Genomic DNA, 24887 nt, shown 5'->3' on the forward strand with positions numbered 1-24887 from the left:
GCCAGAGATCCACTATGTCCCTTCTCTGTGCTACACTGTTCTCCCCGTGATCCCCCACACCATGTGTACTAAACATAATACCCCTCAGTCCCCTTCTCCCTCCCTCCCCATCTGCCCTCCAGCACCCCTCCCCTTTGGTAACCACTAGTTCATTCTTGGAGTCTCTGAGTCTGCTGTCATTTTGTTCCTTCAGTTTTGCCTCATTATTATACTCCACAAATGAGGGAAATCATTTGGCATTTGTCTTTCTCCACCTGGCTTATTTCACTGAGCATAATGTCCTCTAGTTCCATCCCTGTTGTTGCAAATAGTAGGATTTGTTTCCTTCTTATGGCTGAATAGTATTCCATTGTATATATGTACCACAACTTCTTTATCCATTCATCTACAGATGACACATAGGTTGTTTCCATATCTTGGCTATTGTAAAAAGTGCTGTGATGAACATTGGGGTGCATCTGTCTTTTTGAATCTGAGAAGGTGTATTCTTTGGGTATATTCCAAGGAGTGGGATTCCGGGGTCAAATGATATTTCAATTTTTAGTTTTTTGAGGAACCTCCATATTGCTTTCCACAATGGTTGAACTAGCTTACATTCCCACCAGCAGTGTAGGAGGGTTCCCCTTTCTCCGCATCCTCGCCAACATTGTTGTTTGTAGTCTTTTCGATGCTGGTCATCCTTACTGGAGTGAGGTGATATCTCATTGTGGTTTTAATTTGCATTTCCCTGATGATTAGTGATGTGGAGCATCTTTTCATGTGTCTGTTGGCCATCTGAATTTCTTCTTTGGAGAAGTGTCTCTTCATATCCTCTGCCCATTTGTTAATCGGGTTATTTGCTTTTTGGGTTCTGAGGTGTGTACTTTATATATTTTGGATGTTAACCCCTTGTCAGATATGTCATTTACAAATACATTCTCCCATACTGTAGGATGCCTTTTTATTTTGTTGATGATATCCTTGGGTGCATATGTATTTATAATGGTTATATCCTCTTGTTGGACTCCCCCCTTTATCATTATGTAATGTCCTTCTTTATCTCTTTTCACTTTCTTTGTTTTGAAGTCTATTTTGTCTGATACTAGTACTGGAACACCTGGTTTTTTCTCCCTTTGGTTTGCATGAAATATATTTTTCCACCCATTGACTTTTAGTCTCTGCATGTCTTTGGGTTTGAGGTGAGTCTCTTGTAAGCAGCATGTAGATGGGTCTTGCTTTTTTATCCATTCTATTACTCTGTGTCTTTTGATTGGTGCATTCAGTCCATTTACATTTAGGGTGATTATTGAAAGATATGTACTTATTGCCATTGCAGGCTTTAGATTTGTGGTTATGAAAGGTTCAAGGTTAGCTTTTTTACTATCTGACTAACTTATCTCTCTTATTGAGCTATTATAAACATAGTGTGATGATTCTTTATTTCTCTCCCTTCTTATTCCTCCTCCTCCATTCTTTATATGTTAGGTATTTTATTTTGTGCTCTTTTGTGTTTCCTTTGACTGCTTTTGTGGGTAGTTGATTTTATTTTTTGCCTTTAGTTAGTATTTGGTTGGTCTACTTTCTTTGCTGTGATTTTTTTCTCTGGTGACATCTATTTAGCCTTAAGAGTGCTTCCATCTAGGGCAGTCTCTCTCAAATACCCTGTAGAGGTGGTTTGTGGGATGCAAATTCCCTCAACTTCTGCTTGTGTGGGAATTGTTTAATCTCTCCTTCATATTTAAATGATAATCATGCTGGATACAGTATTCTTGTTTCAAGGCCCTTCTGTTTCATTGCATTAAATATGTCATGCCATTCTCTTCTGGCCTGTAAGGTTTCTGTTGAGAAGTTTGATGATAACCTGATGGGTTTTCCTTTGTAGGTGACCTTTTTTCTCTCTCTGGCTGCCTTTAATACTCTGTGCTTGTCCTTGATCTTTGCCATTTTAATTATTATATATATTGGTGTTGTCCTCCTTGGGTCCCTTCTGTTGGGAGTTCTGTGTGCTTCCGTGGTCTGAGTAACTATTTCCTCCCCCAGTTTGGGGAAGTTTTCAGCAATTATTTCTTCAAAAACACTTTCTATCCCTTTTTCTCTCTCTTCTTCTTCTGGTACCCCTATAATGTGGATATTGTTCCATTTGGATTGGTCACACAGTTCTCTTGTTTCATTCCTGGAGATCCTTTTATCTCTCTCTGCGTCAGCTTCTATGCATTCCTGTTCTCTGATTTCTATTCCATTAACAGCCTCTTGCACCTCGTCCATTGTGCTTTTAAGTCCTTCCAGAGATTGTTTTATTTCTCTGTTTTCCCTCCCTACTTTATCCGTTATCTCTTGCATTTTTCTCTGCAGCTCCATCAGCATGGTTATGACCTTTATTTTGAATTATTTTCCAAGACGATTGGTTAACTCTATCTCCCCAGGTTCCCTCTCACTGGATGTCTGGGTTATTCTTGTCTGTATCAAATTCTTCTGCCTTTTCATGGCAATAGAGGTAGTCGTAGGCAGTTGGCGCATGTGTCAGCTGGGAGAACAAAGTCCCTTCCTGCTTGCCTGTCATCTTCCCTTCCTGTGAGAATGGCGACCCCTATCGGCTTGTGGTGGGCAGTGGCACACCAACAGGACCTCTTAGTCTGGCCCGGGTGGCTGCAGAGGAGGCTCTGTGTGACTGCTTTGGGCGTGGCTGGTCTCAGGCAGCTGCTTCGCTATGGCGGAGCCATGCAGGATGGGGAACGGGCAGGAGGTTGTTTATCACTGTGAGGGGCCTCAGAGCTGTGCTGCTGCCCAGGGGTTAGGGTGCCCGGATTTCCCCAGGATTCCCAGCTGCTTGACTGAGTGTGCTGGGATGCTTTTGTCCAGCTGTGAGGCTCCTGTCCCTTTAAGACTTTCAAAAAGCACTCGGTTTTCTTTTGTCCCAGGGGTGCCGGCTCTGGGGACCCGCTCACAGGTCTTACTGTCCTGTTTCCCTAGTATCCAGCACACCATGCAGTGTGTGTCTGTGCTCCTGGTGCGATAACTAGGGCTAGGTGTTTAGCAGTCCTGGGCTCCCACTCTCTCCCTGCTCCAACTCCTCTCCTCCCTCCAGGAAGCTGGGGTGGGGGGCATGCTTGGGTCCCACCAGGCCGTGGCTTGTATCTTACCCCCTTCATGAGGCATTGGGTTCTCCCAGGTGTAGATGTAGCCTGGCTTTTGTACTGTATCTTCCTGTCTCTCTTTTAGGAATAGTTGTATTTGTAGTATTTTCAAAAATATAGATGGTTTTGGGAGGAGATTTCAGCTGTCTTACTCACACTGCCATCTTAGCTCCTCCAGCTTACCTTCTTGATAATACATTCTCTGAATCTGCTCATTTGCCTCCAAAGTAAAGAAGGAAAATGGAGGTTGGCAGGCGTGAGATGACCCAGTGATCCTCTAAGAGCTTGCTAAGTAAAGCCAGTTCTCTGAGCTCTAGAGTTTATACCTTTTGAAATCCCTCGTCAATATTTGCAGCTTCACTAGGCACTATAGATTCAAGTCACCTTAAGCCATTGTGAATGTCGTTTCTGAAAAAAATCAGAGCAGGTGGGAGCTGGAAAGAGGACTTGCTTTTTATAAAGAGCCGCAGGCTGTCCTGGCCAATCTGCTCCTGCAGAGCCACCTGTATGGGAGAGGGCCAAGTCAAGTAGCCCTGTTCCTGCCCTTCTGCCCTGTGTCTTTGGCATTAGCCAAGCCAGTTCCCACCTTCCCAGTCCCCCATCTGGTGAGCAGGGTGGGGAGGGGATGCTGCTTTGCTGGTCCCATGGGTATGGCCAGGCTTTCTCTGTGCTCAGCACTGTCTCAGCTCTGTGGAAATGCCTTGAATGTACCTGGTGAGCATGGGGACATCCCAACTATGATCCCATCAAAATGTGACTGGCAGCATGGCTCAGCCCCAGGGGACCCTGGTGAGGGCACTATCCTCCCTCAGGTAAGGCTGAGTTTGGAAAGGTCATCCTTCTCATACCAATGGCCTGTCCCACCCTCCTGTGCCTCTGTCCCCTGAGGTGACTCAGTCTCCCTAAGGAATTCCCCTTCTAGATGGGTGCTTAGGGAGTAAGAAGCTGTGGAATTATAGTCCTAGGGCTGCTGGACATCATGTGCTCCCAAAGAAAAGAGCAGAGTCTGGGGAAGTGGCCCAGTGGGCTGTCCATGAAGGTGATGGAGTGCTGACTCCCAGGCTACCATCAGCCGTTTAGAGCAGATAGCTCAGGTTGGCACTGGCACATGGGAGTGCATGGGGGCCAATGTCAGGCTGACTCCACATAATGAAGTGAGCTGGCACAGCAAGGCTAAGGACAGCATGGGCCCTGAAGACTGGGTTCTCACCATGGACAAAAGAGTTGCTGCCCACAGATGAGATCTGAGTGCCTCAGGCCCAGCACTACCTTGTCCAGCTCTGGGTTGAGGCCTGGGACCCATGGCCAGTTCAGGCCAAAATAGGCCCTGCCCAACTCAATGTAAACATTCTCTCCTTCTTTCCACAAAGTTTGGAAGATTTCCCACTGGCTGCCAGCACTCTCCACTGTTCCATCCCTCTGAGCCATCCCCAGCCCCTGCCCAGGACCCACCTCACTTGGCATCTCTTGTAGGAGTTGGCTCTACCCTGGGAATGCTTCCCCTCCAGCCCTGCTCCCATCTGCTCATGGAAGGGACGCCAGGATCCTGGTGCCCTATTAGGATGTCCTCTTAAAATATCACTCTCCCAAAGACAGGGTTTCACATCTTTCCAGTTCCTGGGCCCACTCCTGTCCTGAATGCTCTATCCAGGAAGTGGGCCTCAACCTCACTTCCCAGAGAGGATTACAGAGTTCCTCCACAAGCTTACTCATAGCTTCTCTAGTTTCATGAGGCCTGGGCCCTATGTCCCCAACTTGGAGGAGGCAATGTCCTCCTCCCCCTATCGTAGTTGTTCCTCCAGAGGCCCAGGACCAACATCCTTGCCTCTCTCTCCCCCCTCACCCCTGCCAAAGTCCCTCCCATGGAATGGATTTCTTCCACCTCAAACCTACACAGATGGTCCCTCTCCCCTACATGCAAACCATGTGCAAGCATGGTCACCCCCCGCCCCCGCCCCACAGTGGCCATGTGCTCCCTGCTCCTCAGGGTCAGACATGGAAGTGCTGTCTTCATGCCCTGGCACCACCAGGCACCCTCCCCTGAGGGCTGGCCATCTCTGCTCCTTCTGCTTCTCCTGGCTCATCTCCATGGTCCTAACAGAAGTTCTGGGCCACAGGTCCTGGGACTCTCTTTGGTGCTCCACCCACTCTCAGGTGGGTTCCAGTAATTTGCCTCCATGAGAATCTTAACCTCCCAGCTACTCAGAAGCTCTATAACTTCCCACATCCCACCTATGACCCACCTGGGATGTGGGCCCATCTTGCCCTTCTTCAGCACCCTGTCACAGCCTGGCATTCAGGACCCAGTCCTGGGATCAACTGACCACTGGGAATGTGCTCCCCTCCAATGAAGCACCAACACTTGAACGTCACCCATCCCTTCCTCCCTGGTTTTGATTCTGTCTCCCTCTTTACCCAGTGGCCCAGGGCAGAGAATGACACACAACAGCTGGTGCCTGGCAGTGTCCATAAAGGATGCTCACCTCTGTTCCACCCGATCCCGGGAATCCTCACAGCCTGTTCTAGTGAAAGGGTTGAGCATGGAGGGAAGGACTCAGGGCAGGTGGAGAGCTGGGCTGAGAGAGGAGGAGGGTCTAGTAGGACAGGATTCAGCAAGTGTCGGTCCTGGAAGGGTCACTGGGAGCCAGGGAACTAGGGCTGTCATGGTGGGCACTGAGTGCAGCTCAGGCAGCCCAGCTGGGCTTCCCACTGCGGTTTCAAGGAGCCCCTCAGTCCTCTGGCTGTCCTTTGGCCTGGCCCACTGGTGCTGCCTTAGGGGATCGAAGCATCATTTACTTGTCTGAAGTGAGCTTCATGAGGGTGTTGACCTTTGTTCCAAAAGTGATTAAAGATATTCGCAGTTTTGGGCTGGGGAGGAAGCATGGGCTAGTATGAGGCCATAATGATAGGCTAAAAGATGCTAAAGAGCAGCTAGAGAGGTGTGCATGCCCATTTCCCTGCTCCCCATGAACTCTTCTGTTTTGGGACCTATTATCCAAACTCTAGAACTTCCCATAACTTTAATGAAAGATTCTGAGTCCTGTAAGATGGGTGTCCTCCCTGGCAGGGAGTACCAGGATCTCATCTTGCTCCATCCCTTTATAGCTCAAAAGTGACACACACGCACACCACACATTCATAAGGAAGTGGATGCCTTTTGAAACCCCTGCATGAGAGCTCCCCACTGGCCTCTTTTCTACTGTAAAAGTCTTTGCACATTCACCACCCTTCCTGCCTCCCCACCTACTTTTTCACCTCCCTCTCATCTCCAAGAAATTATTCTCCCTCTTGGTGGCCACTCATATTACATCCCTCCATTTTCTCTCCATGGCCACTTTCCTCTGGTGTCCTCACCCTCATTATCCCTTAGTTAAATTGCTACCATAGATCCCTAGCTGAGTTTCCTAGGGGTGCTGGCTTTGGTCCCTATTCATTTTACCCTCAACTATGGAGTTTTTTTCTTGAAGCACAAATTTGATCATGTCAGACTTCTGTTAAAGAATCATCTATAGCTCTCTGATGCTCACAGAAAAGATATCCAAACACCTCACCCTGGCATTAAGAGCCTCTGTTGCCTTGGTCCCAGGCTCAAATGTGGAGCATCACCTCCCAGCCCTCCAGAGTTAACCCTCTTATCCAGACCACTCACTACACAAGAAGTCTCCTTGATGATGCCTGTTACTCTGTCTTTCCCATCCTTCAAGAACTAGTTCAAATTTCCACATGCTATGGGAGGCCATCCTTGATTTCTTTCCCTAGTTATTCTTGTTTTGTCCTTTGTGCTACCATGGCAAGACTCTATTCCTTCATTTTTGTCCTCACCACCATTTAACCAAGTGTTGGGTTACTGAGTTACTGCTCAGCCTGACTTACTTCCTTTCCCACCCTGTAAGGACCTCAAGGGCAAACTGTTCTCTGCAAAGTGGCCTAACTCCCAGGCAGGAGCCAACAAAGCTGCCAAAACCCAGTGGACCCAGTGTGATCTTCCTTCTTTCCCACTTAGGGATTCCAGCATGGACTCTGTGCTCCTGACCCGAGGGCCTCCCATGTCCATCAAGTCTAAACAGCTGTGTTTCTGCTTGGCACAGGAAGACACCCTACAGCATGAAGAAGCCATACTTTTGGAACTTCTGCACCAGTTCCTCTGTAAACTGGTGTATAGCCTTCCAATTTCCCTCTACGTTGTGTGACCTGAAAACAAAGGAGACAGAGGGGTGAGTCAGAGGGGTGGGGCACATCCATCAGTGGGCAGAGGTTCTGCCTCCCAGTCTTCCAACAGGCTCTTTATCAAGCTACTCCCTGTCCACAGAGGTGAAACTGGTCATACACACTCAGCAGCATCTGTGGGTCCCCTGGTGGTGACTATAATCAGCGTGAGTGGAGGCAGGGTAACAAACCAGACACTTGTCTCACTTGTCCTCAAACACTTGTCCTCAGGGATGAGGGACTTTTGGTGGCAAATCAGGATGCTTGGTCATGGGTAGGTGAGGCTATTAGGCAAGGATTGAGAGAGGATGTGTTGGTTGGAAAACTCGTTCTGATTCTCATTATGTTGGCTCTCCTAGTCTACAGTTCCCCTTGGAATATCTATTCCCAACCATCTGCTCCAGTCCTGCCCTTTACAGGTATATGAGGGGGCAGGACTTTTGGCACCATACCCCATTGTAAACCTTTTAGAAGCTTAGAAGCTTCAGGCTCAGAGGCTAACCCAGTCCTGTCCAATAATCCCCTGCTGGATCTCAAATTCTTGGGCATCAGAGTATGTTGGCATGCCCCCTTAGCTTGGGAGTCCACTTGGAAGCCTGTATCTGACCTGACACTACTTCCTTCTGACACACCCAAATTCTGCTCCCTCCACCCAGCACCCACAGAGGCAGGAAGAGACATTCTCCAAAGGTGCCTGCTCCTCAGGCCAGGGAGGATGTGCTACTCTGGCTGTTTATTTCCCTTCTCTCTTATCAGTCTGCAAAGCAGAGCCCCTCTGGACATGGAAGGTTTTTCCAGCAGCACTGCCAGGGACAGGCAGGAGCAGGCAGGGGCCACTGCTCTCCACCATGTGGTGACTGGCAGGGAAACCAAAGGCCCTTCCTGTCTCTACTGTCAGGTTTTCCCTCCCATCAGCTCCCACTTAACTGCCTGGATGGAGAGTGAGGATGCTGAAGGCGGTTGGGGCCTCATGGCCCCTTCTGTCTAGGTGGGAAGCATGTACACGTGTCCTACTTGCCCAGGATTCAAAGGTCTCAGCAAACCCTCCTCAGTGTAGGTCTGCTCTTTTCCAGGTTATAGAGGGCAAATGGGAAGCTCCCTGACTGAATATTCTGGTCAAGGTTCTGTGGATGGTAAGGGGAGTAACTGAGGATGGTGTCCTGGCTTGGGCTCTTTCCCTGGATCTATGATGGTTAATGTCCTTTGTATATCATATGATTTAGAAAAGCCCGCAAGGAGGCCCTTCTCTCATCAGCAATCACTATGCCCATAAACATTCTGAATGTCATGTATATATGTGAGATTCCCACAGACACAAGGGCATCCTTCTCCTTGCTGCCATTCCTTCTGCTTTTCTAGGCTGCATCTAAAACTCAACAGATGGTGAGAAAACTAGGGACTGAGAATTCTAAAGATGTCAGGATTATCATTCTTAGAGTATGTATGAACCAGGCACATTCCATGAATGATTGCTATTTCCAGAACAACCCAGTGATAACTGTCCCTGCTTTCCCCTCTTAGAGGCAGGGGCCCCTTGGGCTGCTTCATACAGCTGTGACCCTGGGGGCGGGCACACCCTGAGGGGCACCTGGGGCCATGGTGGGAGGGCCACTCACGCATCCACGATAATGTACAAATCAAAGGCAGCCTCCCAGGATTTCAGCCTCCCTTCCTTCTTGTGCTCCCCTGTGTCCTGATGGGCATTTCTCCAGCCTGAGGGGCTGTACAGGGGTTTTCCTGTGCTCAGCAGCGCATGTGGCAGCAGAAGCAGCAGGAACAGGTGAGGGCCAGGCACCCAGGGACTTCTGATCATTTCCATGGTCTTCGCTGTCATTCTCCTCTTTCCTGAGGTGGGGAGGGATCAGAGCAGTCAGCACCTGGCCCCCTCAGCCCCAGCCCCTGCCACCTCTGCCAGTGCCCAGGGGCCTCAGTCCCTCCCGCCCTTTCACCAAGGCTCCCTGCCCTTGCGAATGTCCACCTGTACCTGCTTGTGGCAGAAGAGGTAAGCGTTTGGCGGAGGGACAACACTTGCCAAATGCAAGGGACTCCACTCCCTGAGTGGCCCTTACCCCAACTTGCAGAGACTATTACTTGTGATGTCCCTTATGATGAATGGGAGGTTGGCATGGTGACTTTGTGACCTGCGGTTCAGCTCAGAGTCCTGCCTATTGGTATTCCAGGGAGGAGTCATAGGGTCTTTTAGGGGCAGTCAGGTAAGGCCTCCATGTGTCCCTTATTTCAAACCCTCATAGGCAGCCATTAAAATCCCAGAGGAACCCTGACTTTTTTTGGTAAACTGAAAGAGGGCAGCTCAGGTGGCTTAAATAAGGACAGCACTGTGTGTGAGGAGAGCAGAAATGGGAGACTGGAGTGCTGTAAAGGCCATTCGCGTGAACACTGAAGTCACCCAAGGGATAGAAGGATCTAGAAAAAAAAAGCTGTGCAAGCCGGCCAGTGTTCTCTCTGAATGAGGGACATTCCAGTTATCTACTGCTGGGTATTGAGCCATCCCAAAATTAGTGATATAAAATAGAACAATTTTATATGCTCACAGGTTCTGTGGAGCAGAAATTCAGAGGGGATGAGGTTGGGGGAATGGTTTCCATCTTCATGAAAAAACATGGACAAAGTGTTTCCAAAATTCAGACTGCCATGTAAAAGTACTTAGAAATGCCTCAAGGAATATGTTTGGTTTTCTTTGCTTTTGTAGGCACAAAATAAGGTGTAATAAATGCTCAAAATTTTTCTCTAATAAGTCTAAAATAGATCTTTCAATATATATAACAAAAATTACAAGCCATAAACACATTGTGTTGGTGAGATTTTTTTTTTTGTGTGTGTGTGTGTGTGATATATTTAAAGTAATGGAGTATATTAAATAGAGGTTATTTTGGATTTGATGGAATTAGTATTCATCTCTGATTAGCATATTAGCTTCTCCTGCTTCAAATCTTTCATGACATTTGGTTTTGTCATATTTGTATACTTACCTACTGATTATACATTGAACTGTCATCTTAGTTTGCATTTCTGTATAATTACTGATGGTAAAGAACTTCCGTTCACATGATGTTGGGTCATTCCTTTTCCCTAGTTTGGAAAGTACTTTTTCTTAACTGTATCCATTGTCTGATTGGGGTTTTTCTCTTTTTCATATTGATCCCTTAGCATTCCGTACATACTCAGGATCCTTTACCAATTGTTGAAACTCTTCTTGCAAGATGTGGCTTGTTTTCACTCTTAATTGCTTTGCAATAAAGCAAAAGTGTCTTGATTTCTATTAAGTTTACTTAGCATCATTACATTGAATGTTCTTGATTTTAATATTTAGTTGATTTGTCAATTTAACAATCTCTCAAGACTTATGTTGTTTTGTTTCTGATTCAAAAAATTCTTTGTCATTAAGATATAACACATTTCATCTTAAAATGCCTTCTAAAGATTTGCCTTTCACAGTGAAGTCTCTGATTCATCCATAGATAATTAATGAACCTGCCTTATGCCAGGGATTTATTTCATGGTTTCCCATATAGAGTAAAAGGTCCCAGCACCACCCTTTGCTATTTGTGGCCTAGTCCGTCTTCTCTCAGTGATTTGAAGTCACCTCTGATGGGTTTCAGGTTCCATACAGGCATGGATGGGATGCTGTGCAGTGCTCTACTCCCTTTATTTGTCTGTTGGTACACACCGAGAGTGTCGGGAGCACAACACCTAAGTCCTTAGAGGGCACGTGATTGCTCTGCAGATGCTGCTGTCCCTTCCTCTAGGGATAGACTGTGCTTCCTGGCCACACTCATGGCAGGCTCGGTCTTATTCAGCAATGAGATGTTAACATGAACTATGTTTGCCGCTTGTGTACAGAATCTTTAAGAAACTAGGTATGATTTAGATGGAACCCACAGCCTGCTACCTGAGCAACTGAGATGTGCAGCATCCCTTGGGGACCTGGGTGCATATGTCCATGTGGGAGAGTGAGCTATATGAGTGGATATAAAGTTAGCACTTTTAAACTTATCTGATGTTGGGGTCTTGATACCAGAAGATAACCCAGCTGAATCTGACACATACAGGCTATGGAATACCTAACCTAATGTACCGAGTTCTATAGCAAGCCTTGATGGAGTAGGGGAAATCACTAACCTTATTTTTTCTTACGGTAACTGTTGGCCATTTGGCCTTTCATGTAAATTTTTGAATCAGCTCAAGTCTCCACTTCCCCCAAATCCTCTTACTATAAGACAACAATACCATTAAATATGTGGATATATTTGGGGGGATTTCAATCTGCCATCTGGCCTCCTACACATGAACATGGCCATGTCTCTGCTTATGTAAGTATTTTTTAATGCTTTCTACATACTTCCCTATGAAGACCTTGACCTCTTCTGCCAAGTGCAATCCCTAGAAACCCTGTTACTTTTGCTGCTAATGGCATTTAAAAAATGTTTTTGGATTCTTTATTACTGTCATGAAGAAATGTGTTTCTTGAGTGATATGTTCACTTAGCTACATACCCTCTTATTCTAAACATTTATCTATGGAATCATTAGGGTTTCTATGAAAAATAAAAACAAGAAACATGGTGCTGATAGGTCTCCAATGACCTGTGATTTGAAGCTGTGATGGAGGCATTCCTGATTTCATAGGGAAAACTTCTAAGACGTCAGCACTGAGAATGGTGCTTATTGAAGGCCTTTGGTAGAAATCCTTAGTCAGACTAGGGAGTTTCCCTGCTGACCTTGGTTTGCTACAATTCATGAATGAGTGCTGAATTTCATCCAAATTCCTTTTCTGCATATTCTTTGTGATATATTATTCTCCAGTTATTGGTGAATATTGTTAATTCCATTAATCCATGTAAAAGCCGATTTATCATTCAGCTGTCAGTGGACACTTAGCTTGCTTCCACATTGATTATTATAAGGAATGCTGCAGTGCACATGGTGCAGATACTTGGGATTAGTGATTTTGTTCCCTTCAGATATATATTGAGAAGGGGAATTGCTGGATCATACGGTAATTCTATTTATAATTTTTTTCAGAAATCCCAATAATGTCCATTGTGGATGTGCCAATTTTACATTCTTATCATCAGTGTACCATTGTTCACTTTCCTCCACACCCTCATCAGCACTTACTATCTCTTGCGTTTCTGATGATAGATGTTCTAAAAAGTGTGAGGAGACACCTCACTGTGGTTTTGATTCAATTTCCATGAAATTAGTGATGTTGAGCATCTTTTCATATAATTATTGGTCTTTTGAATATCTCCTTGGGAAAAATGTCTATTCACATCCTTTGCCCATTTTTTAATCCGATTATATATATATTTTTTAATTTATTAATATGTTGAATAGGAGTGGTGATTGTGGACTATATAGTCTTGTTCCTGATCTTGGAGGAAAAGCCTCCAAACCCTTATTATAGAGTATGACTCCCATGATTCAATATTGGGAGCTTGTTTTCTCTAGGAGGTTAGCTGGGGGTTTGTCATTTATGGATTTCATTATGTTGAACTACAGTCCTTCCATACCCAGTTTTTTTAGAGTTTTTATCATGAATATATGTAGCTTTTGTCAAATGATTTTTCTGCTTTTAATGAGATCATAAAAATTTCTACTTTCATTCATTTATGGGATGTAGCACATTTATTTATTTGTATATATTGAACCATCCTTGTGTTCCAGGAATGAATCCCACTTGACCATAGTGTAAGGTTGTTTTAATCTGCTGCTGAATTTGGCTTGCTAGTATTTTGTTGGGAATATTTGGCATTATATGCAGCAGAGATATTAGCCCATAGTTTTCTTTTTTGTAGTGTCTGTATTCTGGCTTTGGTATTGGGGTAATGCTGGCCTTGTAAAATGAGTTTAGAAATGCTCCCTACTTTTCAGTTTTTTGGAAGAGTTTGAGAGGGACTGATGTTAATTCTTCCTTAAATGTTTGGTACAATTCACCAGGGAAACCATGTCATTCTGTCTTTTTCTTTTTGGGAGGTTTTTGATTACTGATTCAACATCCTCACTCATTATTGCTCTGCTCTGGTTTTCTGTTGCTTCATGATTCAATATTGGGAGCTTGTTTTCTCTAGGAATTTCCATTTTTTCCAAATTGTCCAATTTGCTGTTGTTTATTGTTCATGTATGCTTTTCTTAACCTTTGTTATTTCTGTGGCAGCTTTTATAGTGTCTACTCTTTCATTTATAGGTTTACTGATTTGGGTCTTTTTTTTTCCTTTCTTTTTCTTTTTCTTTTTTTTTTTTTTGGTTAGTCTAACTAAAGGTTTGTCAATTTTATTTATCTTTATAAAGAACTGACTCTTAGTTTTGTTAGTCTTTTCTACTGTGTTCTTGTTCTCAATTTCATTTATTTTGACTATAATGTCTTTCATTTCCTCTCTTCTCCTAACTTGGTGCTTAGTTTTGTTTTTCTTTTTTCTAGTTCCCTGAAGTGTAATGTAAGGTTGTTTATTTGAAATTTTTTCTTGATGTATTTGTTTATTGCTATAAACTTCTCTCTTAAACTGCTTTTGCTACATCCCATACATTTTGGTATGCTGTGTTTCCATTTTCATTTTCCAAGATTTTAAAAACTTTTCCTTTTGATTTCTCAAGAGCATGCTATTTAATTTTCATGTGTTTTGTATTTTCCACCTTTCCTCATTTATTATTTCTATGTTCATATGCTTGTGGTTGGAAAGATAATTGGTATGACTCCAGTGTCCTTCAATTTGCTACAACTTGTTTTGTGGCCTAACATGTCTATTTTAGAAATGTTTCATAGGTGCTTAAAAAATGTGTATTCTGCTGTTGGATGGAATGCAATGTATATGTCTACTAGGTCTTGTTTGGTATATAGTGTTAAAATTTGCAGTTTTCTTATCCATTCTCTTTGTGGATGATCTTTCTTTTGTTGAGTGTGGGGTATTAAAATCCCAACTATTACTGTATTTCCATGTACTTCTTGTGTTCTGTTAGTAGTTGCTTGAGATATTTAGGTGTGCCAATATTGGGTGCATTATTATTTACAGTTGTTTTATCTTATTGATGCATTAACCTCTTCATAATATGATTTTTTTCTTTGTTTAAGTATAGCTACCACTGCTGTCATTTGGTACCTTTCCTCAAATGTATTTTTTCCATCCCTTCAGTGTCAATCTGTGTGTGTCTCTAAGCTAAAATGAAGTTCTGAGGCAGCATATCATTGGATCTTATTTTCTTATCCATTCAGCCATTCTATGCCTTTTGATTATGAGTTTAATTCTTTTATGTAAAAGTTATTGGTGTGTAAGGCCTTTCCTATTGCCATCTTTTAACCCATTGTTTCTTAGTTCTTATCTTGCTGTTCACTATTTGGTGACTTTCTATAGGGATATGTTTAGATTCCATTTCATAATCTTGTGTATCTGCTATAGGCTTTCCTTTGTAATTATCAAGGCTTACATAAAACATACTTATAACATCAACATCCTATTTTAAACTGATAACAATTTAACATCTATAGTACATAAAAACTTTATCCTTTTATTTTTGTCACTTTTTATATTATGAATATTATAATTAACACAACTGTAATATTTTGTATCCAAGAAGAAATGATTGTAGTAATGGTTGTTTGGTACATCTTTTAAATTTCTAAACTACTGTTCTTTGTAAATTACGCATCATCACTACAGTATTTGAGAATGACTTTGATGATATATTTATGATTACCAGTGAGTTTTACAAACACAGTTTTATGCTTCATGACATTTTCATCCTTTCTTTATGATTGATAAGCATCTTTTAGCTTGCAAGACAGATCAACTGGTGATGATGTCACTCAGTTTTTGTTTGTTGGGAATATTTTTCTCTCTCCATTTCTGAAGAACAGCTTGCTAGGTCTAGTGTTCTTGACAGCTTTTTACTTTCAGTCATTGAAAATATCATCGCTCTCTTTCCTGGCCTGCACAGTTTCTACTGAAAAATCTGACCTGTCTTATACAGCTTCCCTGAATGGGCCAACTCACTTTTCTCTTGCTGCATTCAAAATTCTTTCTTCAACTTTTGATAGTTTACTTATAATGTGTCTCAGTGTAGCCCTTCTGGAATCAAACTCTTTGGGGCCATTTGGGCCTCATGAAACTGGATGTCCATTTCTCTCACCACATTTGGCATTTTTCAACCCTTATTGTTTAAAAGTACTTTCCCTTGCTTTATCCTCTCATCCTGGTATTCCCATAATTCATAGTCTTTCTACACTCTTTTTAGTTATACTTTCATTTTGTTCCTCTGACAGGATAATTTCAAATGACCTATGTTTTAGTTCACTGATTCTTACTTCTGCTTGCTCGAGTGTTCTGTTGAAGACCTCTATTGTATTCCTCAGTATAGTCATTATATTCTTCAGCTCTAGTTTTCTATTTGCTCTTTTAAGGTTTCTATTTCTTTGTTGGTCTCCCCATTTTGTTCATGTGTTGTTTTCCTAATTTTGTTTAGTTTTGTGTCTTTGTTCTTGAGTCTATTTAACTTCTTTGAGAGTATTATTCTGAATTGTTTGCCAAAAATTTCATGGATCTCCATTTCTTCAGCATCAGTTATTGGAGCTTTATTATTTTCCTTTGGTTGTGTCATGCTTACCTGCCTCTCTGTGATCCCTGATTCATTGCATTGCTTTGTGTGCTTTTGAGTAAGCAGACTCCTCTTTCTGAATTGACTGTGTAGCCTTGGCAGAGAGAGTTCACACTAGTCAGCTCAGCCTGGGGACCCGGATGTGTCAGCAGACAGAGTATTTGGAGAGTGGGACTTCATGTTGGGTTCTCTATTCAGGTGAGGTCATTGCCTGAGCTCTGAGGGCAGTTGGGTGCCACTGGTTGAGCGCAGTTGAATAGCACTACTTTCTTGATTGGATTGATGAGTGAGTAAGTTTTGTCAAATACCTTTTCTGCCCCTACTGAGATGAGTGTATGATTTTTCTCTTTTATTCTATTAGTATGATATATCATATTTATTGATTTTGCTTATGTTGAAACATCATTCCACCACAGGGATGACTCCCTCTTGACCATGTTGTATGATCCTATTAATGTGTTGCTGATTCAGTTTGCTAGTATTAGGCTGAGAGTTTTCCATATCATCAAGGATATTGGTTTATAGTTTTCTTTGCTGGTAGTGTCTTTATCTAATTTTGGTATCAGGGTAATGATGGCCTTGTAAAATAAGTTTGGAAGTGGTCCCTACTATTCAGTTTCTGGAAGAGTTTGAAAAGGAGTGCTATTGACTTGCTTTTAAATATTTGGAAAATTCAGCAATACAGGTAGCAAGTCTTGGGTTTTGTTCTTTTTGGGATGGTTTTTATTACTGATGTAATCTCCTTACTCATTATTGGTCTCTAGGCTTTTCATTTGTATTTCTATTTTCTATTTCTTGGTTCAATCTTAATAGGTTGTGTATTTCTACAAATTTACCCATTTCTCCTAGGTAGACCACTTGTTAGTATTTAGCTGTTCATAGTTATCTCATATGATCCTTTGTATTTCTTTGGTATCAGTTGTAATATCTCCTCTGTCATTTATAATTTTGTTAACCTAATAATCGTTTTCTTTTGTCTAAAGATTTGTCAATTTTGTTTTTAAAGAACCAACACGTATTTCTGTTTATCTTTTCTATTGTTTTCCTGTTCTCTATTTATTTCTTCCCTAATCTTTATTATCTTTCTTCTGCTAACTTTGGGCTTAGTTATGCTTTTTCTCCTTCCTTCAGGTATAAAGTTAGGTTGCTTAAGATCTTTTTTTTTTCTTGAAATACTCATTTATTGATAATAACTTCTGTTTTAGAACTGCTTTTGCTTCATCCCACAAATTTTGGTATGTGGTGTTTCTATATTTATTTGTCCCAAGATCCTTTTATTTTTTTCTTTCATTTTTATTACTTGATTGATCCATTGGTTGTTCAGGAAGGTTTTAACTGCTATGTATTTATGCGTATTACAGTCTTCCCCATGTTTGATTACTTGTTTCATATCACTGTGACAAGAAAAGATCCTTGTTATGATTTTCATGTTCTTAAACTTACTAAGATTATTTTGTGTCCTAAGATACAGTCAGTCCTAGAAAATGTTCTGTGTGCACTTGAGAGCAATGTGTATTCTGTGCTATTGGACAGAATGTTCTGTATGTTCTGTTACGCCCCTTTGTTCCTTAGTGGTATTCAAATCCACTCTTTCCTAATTCATTCTCTGTCTGGATGACATATCAATTCTTAGGTGTGGGATATTAAAGACCCCAAATATTATTTATTGTATGGCTATTTCCCCATCTGCTAGTATTTTCTTTATCGGGTGCTTTGATGTGGGGCATAAGTATACACAGTTGTCATAACTTCTTGATAGATTGACCCATTTATTAAACAATGACCTTCTTTGTCTCTTTTGACCAGTTTTAGCTTAATGTCTATTTTAGTCTGATTAAGTATAACTACCATTCCATTCTTTTGATTACCATTTGCTCAAAATATCTTTTATCATTTCTGCACAGTGTTTGTGTGTCTTTAAGGTTAAAGTGAATTTCTTGTAGGTAGCATAGTACTGTGTCTTTTTTATCCATTCAGCCATTCTGTGTCTTTTGATTAGAGAATTTAATTCATTTACATTTCAGGTAATTATTGACATATAAGGACTTACTACTGCTGTGTTGTTTTCTGAATATTTTGCAGATCCATTGCTCCTTGCTTCATATTCTATTGCCTTCTGTTGTAATTTGATGACATTTTGTGGTAGTATGCTTTGAATATTATATCTTAACTTTTTTTGTAACTGCTATAGGTTTTTCTGTTATTTCAGTGAGGCTTACACAAAGTATCTTTTATTTGTAACATGCTATCTTTTTTTTTTGGTATCATTAATCTACAATTACATGAGGAACATTATGTTTAGTAGACTCCCCCCATCACCAAGTCCCCCCCACATACCCCATTATAGTCACTGTCCATCAGCATAGTAAGATGCTATAGAATCACTACTTGTCTTCTCTGTGTTGTACAGCCCTCCCCATGCCCCCCCACATTATGTCTACTAATATTAATGCCCCCTTTTTTTTCCCCCTTATCCCTCCCTTCCCACTCATCCTCCCCAGTCCCTTTCCCTTTGGTAACTGTTAGTCCATTCTTGGGTTCTGTGAGTCTACTGCTGTTTTGTTCCTTCAGTTTTTTTCTTTGTTCTTGTACTCCACAGAGGGGTGAAATCATTTGATACTTGTCTTTCTCCACCTGGCTTATTTCACTGAGCATAATACCCTCTAGCTCCATCCATGTTGTTGCAAATGGTAGGATTTGTTTTCTTCTTATGGCTGAATAATATTCCATTGTGTATATGTACCACATCTTCTTTATCCATTCATCTAGGGATGGACACTTAGGTTGCTTCCATTTCTTGGCTATTGTAAATAGTGCTGCGATAAACATAGGGGTGCATATGTCTTTTTCAAACTGGGCTGCTACATTGTAACACCCTATCTTAAGTTGATAACTTCACTTCATCCTTTTTACATTTTAGGTTACTGATATTACAGCTTATACTTTTTTATGTTGTATATCCAATAACAAATTATTGTGTTATATAAAATGTTTGGTTTTTTTAAACTTCTAAACTAGAGTTGTAAGTGAAGTATGTACCACCATTATAACAATAGAGAATTTTACTATGATGATGTATTTACCATTACCAGTGCATTTTACACCTATATTCATTCTCTTGTTTATTATATTACTTAGCATTCTTTTATTTCTACTTTAAGAACTCCCTATAACATTTCTTATAAGGCAAGTCCAGTGATTATGAACACCCTCACCATTTATTTTTTCCTCTAAATGTTATCCCTACTTCATTTCTGGAGGGCAGCATTGTTTGGCGTACTACTCTAGCTGACAGGTTTTTTTTTTCTTTCATTATTTTAAATATGTCATCCCAGTCTCTCCTGCCCTGAGAAGTTTTATTTGTGAAATCTGATAATCTTACAGTAGGTTCCGTTGTACATGAATTTTGTTTTTCTCTTGTTTCTCTCAAAATTCTCATTGTCTTTGACTCTTCATTTTGTATTTTTAACATTTTACTAATAGAGCTAAACTTTATTTCCATGGTTATTACATGTTTATCTCTGATGTTATATACATATCAGAATTGAGTAAAACATGCAACTTGGGAGAAAAGATGGGTATTCTCCATTGAACGGGTTAAAAAGAATGTAAAACTACAAATGCATGTTTAAGTGTGAATTCTAAATTATGGCACAGAGAATAATCGTCACCTTGACATTTTTCTCTTTCTAGTTCTACAAGATAGATTTCATTATAAAATGATAAAGAACCTTAACACAGAACTCCTGTCTCCTATTTAAAATACAAGTGCCTCATGATACTATGAATTAAGAGAGATTAACTGATGCAAACTGTAAATCTAATGACTTATGCAAACCCTACATGCCATTTGATCTTACCTGGAAGACTTACACTGATATAAGGGTGACCACAGCAGTTCTATTTGACATCTGTGTTAACCACTTGCTACTCAGAATGGGGATGGCCAAATACTAAGTGCTTGGTGGTGGAAATTCAGGACTAATTGGATTCAAGTGGCTAAGAGCTAATGGAATTGATCCCTCCAGCCCCCCTCCCCACAGTCAATGGCCATGTACAAGTGTGCAGATTTTTAGCATTAATAAAGCTCCTCTAGATAGTCTGAAACTGCTTAAATTCAGAGTACACCAAGAATATTCTCTGTAGCATCATGCCAATGTTTAAACAAAATCAAAATCATGGATTGCTATCAAAGTTGTCATTGGTAATAAATATAGTTTCTTTTAATTCTCTATAAGCTCCTTTACACAGTTTGTGAAGAAGTCTGTTTTTCTTACTACTAATAATCTTTACGTAGGTACATTTAAGAGAAAGCCAATTACATCTAATCAGGGATTATAGGATGAAAAACTCTTACTAAATGTGAATAATGCTTATTTTTCTCACTAAATGAGTGTTTAGAATCATCTGCAAAAACAATTTTTTTTGTATTGTTAATGTACAATTCCTTGAACAACACTATGGTTACTAGACTCCCACTATTATCAAGACCCCCCAAATACCCCATTACAGTCACTGTCCATCAGCATAGTAAGGTGCTATAGAATCATTATTTATCTTCTCTGTATATACTGACTTTACTGTGTCCCCCCCTGCTACATTATGTGTGCTAATCATAATACCCCTTTTTCCCCCTTATCCCTCCCTTCCCACCCTCCTCCCCAGTCCCTTTCACTTTGGCAACTGTTAGTCCGTTCTTGGGTTCTGTGAGTCTACTACTGTTTTGGTCCTTCAGTTTTGCTTTGTTATTGTACTCCACAGATGAGTGAAATCATTTGGTGCTTGTCTTTCTCCACCTGGCTCATTTCACTGTGCACAATACCCTCTAGCTCCATCCATGTTGTTGCAAATGGTAGGATTTGTTTTCTTCTTATAGCTGAATAATATTCCATTGTGTATATGTACCACATCTTCTTGATCCATTCATCTACTGATGGACACTTAAGTTGCTTCCATTTCTTGGCTATTGTAAATAGTGCTGCGATAAACATAGGGGTGCATATGTCTTTTTCAAATTAGGCTGCGGCATTCTTAGGGTAAATTCCTAGGAGTGGATTTCCTGGGACAAATGGTATTTCTATTTTTCGTTTTTTGAGGAACCTCCATACTGCTTTCCACAACGGTTGAACTAATTTACATTCCCACCAGCAGTGTAGGAAGGTTCCCCTTTCTCCACAACCTCGCCAGCATTTGTTGTTGTTTGTCTTTTGGATGTTGGCCATCCTAACTGGTGACAGGTGATATCTCATTGTGATTTTAATTTGCATTTCTCTGATGATTAGGGATGTGGAGCATCTTTTCATGTGCCTGTTGGCCATCTGAATTTCTTCTTTGGAGAAGTGTCTTTTCAGCTCCTGTGCTCATTTTTTAATTGGCTTATTTACTTTTTGTTTGTTGAGGTGTGTGAGCTCTTTATATATTTTGGATGTCAACCCTTTATTGGATCTGTCATTTATGAATATATTCTCCCATACTGTAGGATGTCTTTTTGTTCTACTGATGGTATCCTTTGCTGTACAGAAGCTTTTTAGTTTAATATAGTCCCACTTGTTCATTTTTGCTTTTGTTTCTTTTGCCCGGGGAGATATGTTCATAAAGAAGTTGCTCATGTTTATGTCCAAGAGATTTTTCCCTCTATTTTTTTCTAAGATTTTTATGGTTTCATGACTTACATTCAGGTCTTTGATCCATTTTGAGTTTACTTTTGTGTACAGGGTTAGGCAATAATCCAGTTTCATTCTCTTACATGTAGCTCTCCAGTTTTGCCAACACCAGCTGTTGAAGAGGCTGTCATTTCCCCATTGTATATCCATGGCTCCTTTATCGTATATTAATTGACCATATATGCTTGAATTTATATCTGGACTCTCTATTCTGTTCCACTGGTCTATGGGTCTGTTCTTGTGCCAGTACCAAATTGTCTTGATTTCTGTGGCTTTGTAGTAGAGCTTGAAGTGAGGGAGCATAATTCTGTCTGCTTTATTCTTCCTTCTCAGGATTGCTTTGTCTGTTTGGGGTCTTTTGTCATTCCATATGAATTTTAGAACTATTTGCTCTAGTTCATTGAAGAATGCTGTAGATATTTTGATAGGAATTGCATTGAATAATCTGTAGATTGCTTTAGGCAGGATGGCCATTTTGACAATATTCTTCCTACCCAAGAGCATGGGATGAATTTCCATTTCTTAGTGTCCTCTTTAATTTCTCTTAAGAGTGTCTTATAGTTTTCAGAGTATAGGTCTTTCACTTCTTTGGTTAGGTTTATTCTAAGTATTTTATACTTTTTGATGCTATTGTGAATGGAATTGTTTTCCTGATTTCTCTTTCTGCTAGTTGATCATTAGTGTATAGGAATGCCACAGATTTCTGTGTATTAACTTTGTATCCCGCAACTTTGCTGAATTCAGATATTAGTGCTAGTAGTTTTGGAGTGGATTCTTTAGGGTTTTTTATGTACAATACATGTCATCTGCAAACAGGGACAGTTTGACTTCTTCCTTTCCTATCTGGATGCCTTTTATTTCTTTGTTTTGTCTGATTGCTGTGGCTATGACCTCCAGAACTATGTTGAATAAAAGTGGAGAGAGTGGGCATCCTTGTCTTGTTCCCAATCTTAAAGGAATAGGTTTCACCTTCTTGCTGTTAAGTATAATGTTGGCTGTGGGTTTGTCATATGTGGCGTTTAATATGTTGAGGTACTTGCCCTCTATACCCATTTTGTTGAGAGATTTTATTATGAATGGTTGTTGAATTTTGTCAAATGCTTTTTCAGCATCTGTGGAGAAGATCATGTGGTTTTTGTCCTACTTTTTATTGATGTAGTGGATGATGTTGATGGATTTTCAAATTTTGTACCATCCTTGCATCCCTGGAATGAATCCCACTTGATCATGATGGAGGATCTTTTTGATGTATTTTTTAATTCGGTTTGCTAATATTTTGTTGAGTATTTTTGCATCTATGTTCATCAGGGATATTGGTCTGTAATTTTCTTTTTTTGTGGTGTCTTTGCCTGGTTTTGGTGTTAGAGTGATGTTGGCCTCGTAGAATGAGTTTGGGAGTATTCCCTCCTCTTCTACTTTTTGGAAAACTTTAAGGAGGATGGGTATTAGGTCTTCACTAAATGTTTGATAAAATTCAGCAGTGAAACCATCTGGGCCAGGAGTTTTGTTTTTAGGTAGTTTTCTGATTACCGATTCAATTTCTTTGCTGGTAATTGGTCTATTCAGATTTTCTGTTTCTTTCTGGGTCAGCCTTGGAAGGTTGTATTTTTCTAGAAAGTTGTTCATTTCTTCTAGGTTATCCAGTTTGTTACCATATAATTTTTCATAGTATTCTCTTATAATTCTTTGTGTTTCTGTGGTGTCTTTAATGATTTTTCCATTCTCATTTCTGATTCTGTTTATGTGTGTAGACTCTCTTTTTTTTTTTATAAGTCTGGATAGGAGTTTATTTTGTTTATTTTCTCAAAGAACTAGTTTCCGCTTTCATTAATTCGTCCTATTGTTTTATTCTTCTCAATTTTATTTTTTTCTGATTTAATCTTTATTATGTCCCTCCTGCTACTGGCTTTGGGCCTCATTTGTTCTTCCTTTTCTAGTTTTATTAATTGTGAGTTTAGACTGTTCATTTGGGATTGTTCTTCTTTTCTGAGGTAGGCCTGTATTGCAGTATATTTCCCTCTTAGCACGGCCTTCGCTGCGTCCCACAGGTTTTTGTGTTGTTGAATCGTTGCTGTCATTTGTCTCCATGTATTGCTTGATCTCTTTATTTGGTCATTGATCCATTGATTATTTAGGAGCATGTTATTAAGCCTCCATGTGTTTGTGGGCTTTTTCATTTTCTTTGTGTAATTTATTTCTAGTTTCATACCTTTGTGATCTGAGAAGGTGTTTGGTATAATTTCTATCTTTTTTAATTTACCTGAGGCTCTTTCTGTGGTCTTGCATATGATCTATTCTTGAAAATGTTCCATGTGCACTTGAGAAGAATGTGTATCCTGTTGCTTTTGGATGGAGTGTTCTATAGATGTCCGTTAGGTCTGTCTGTTCTAATATGTTGTTCAGTGCCTCTGTCTCTTTACTTATTTTCTGTCTGGTTGGTCTGTCCTTTCGAGTGAGTGGTGTGTTGAAGTCTAAAATGAATGCATTGCATTAAATTTCCCCCTTTAATTCTGTTAGTATTTGTTTCACGTATGTCAGTGATCCATTGGGTGCATAGAGATTTATAATAGTTATATCCTCTTGTTGGACTGACCCTTTTATCTTTATGTAATGTCCTTCTTTGTCTCTTGTGACTTTCTTTGTTTAGAAGTCTATTTTGTCTGATACAAGTACTGCAACTCCTGCTTTTTTCTCACTATTAGTTTCATGAAATATCTTTTTCCATCCCTTCACTTTCAGTCTGTGTATGTCTTTGGTTTTGAAGTGAGTCTCTTGTAGGCAGCATATAGATGCATCTTGTATTTTTATCCATTCAGTGACTCTATGTCTTTTGACTGGTGCATTCAGACCACTTACATTTAGGGTGATTATCAATAGGTATTTACTTATTGCCATTGCAGGCTTTAGACTCGTGGTTACCAAAGATTCAAGGGCAATTCCCTTACTATGTAACAGTCTAATTTAAGTCACTTTGTATGCTCTTACAAACACAACCCAGAGGTTCTTTTTATTTTTCCTCCTTTTTCTTCCTCCTCCATTCTTTGTATGTTATGAATTATATTCTGTACTCTTTGTCTATCCCTTGGGTGCCATCTATTTATCCTTAGAAATACTTCCGTCTGTAGGAGTCCCTCCAAAATGCACTGTAGCCATGGTTTGTGGGAGGTAAATTCTCTCAGCTTTTGCTTATCTGAAAATTGTTTAATCCCTCCTTCAAATTTAAATTATAACCGTGCTTGGTAGAGTATTCTTGGTTCAAGGCCTTTCTGCTTCATTGCAGTAAGTCTATCATGCCA

General features: G+C 40.6%; 1 protein-coding gene across 4 annotated transcripts in view; it reads left to right on the forward strand.

Annotated features, from left to right (window-relative positions):
- The window catches only part of SPATS2 (spermatogenesis associated serine rich 2), a 178113-nt gene that overhangs the window by 20232 nt on the left and 132994 nt on the right, over positions 1 to 24887 (forward strand). Inside the window, exon 2 of one of the 4 annotated variants that reach the window (XM_057486549.1) lies at positions 7117 to 7327. The exons of the other annotated variants lie outside the window; for them this stretch is intronic. The gene's annotated coding sequence lies outside the window, so the exon portion shown is untranslated. The remainder of the gene's footprint in view (positions 1 to 7116; positions 7328 to 24887) is intronic. 4 annotated transcript variants of the gene reach the window in all.

The sequence above is a fragment of the Manis pentadactyla genome, chromosome 10 (assembly GCF_030020395.1).
Source record: "Manis pentadactyla isolate mManPen7 chromosome 10, mManPen7.hap1, whole genome shotgun sequence".
In the NCBI taxonomy this organism is placed as follows: Eukaryota; Metazoa; Chordata; class Mammalia; order Pholidota; family Manidae; genus Manis; species Manis pentadactyla.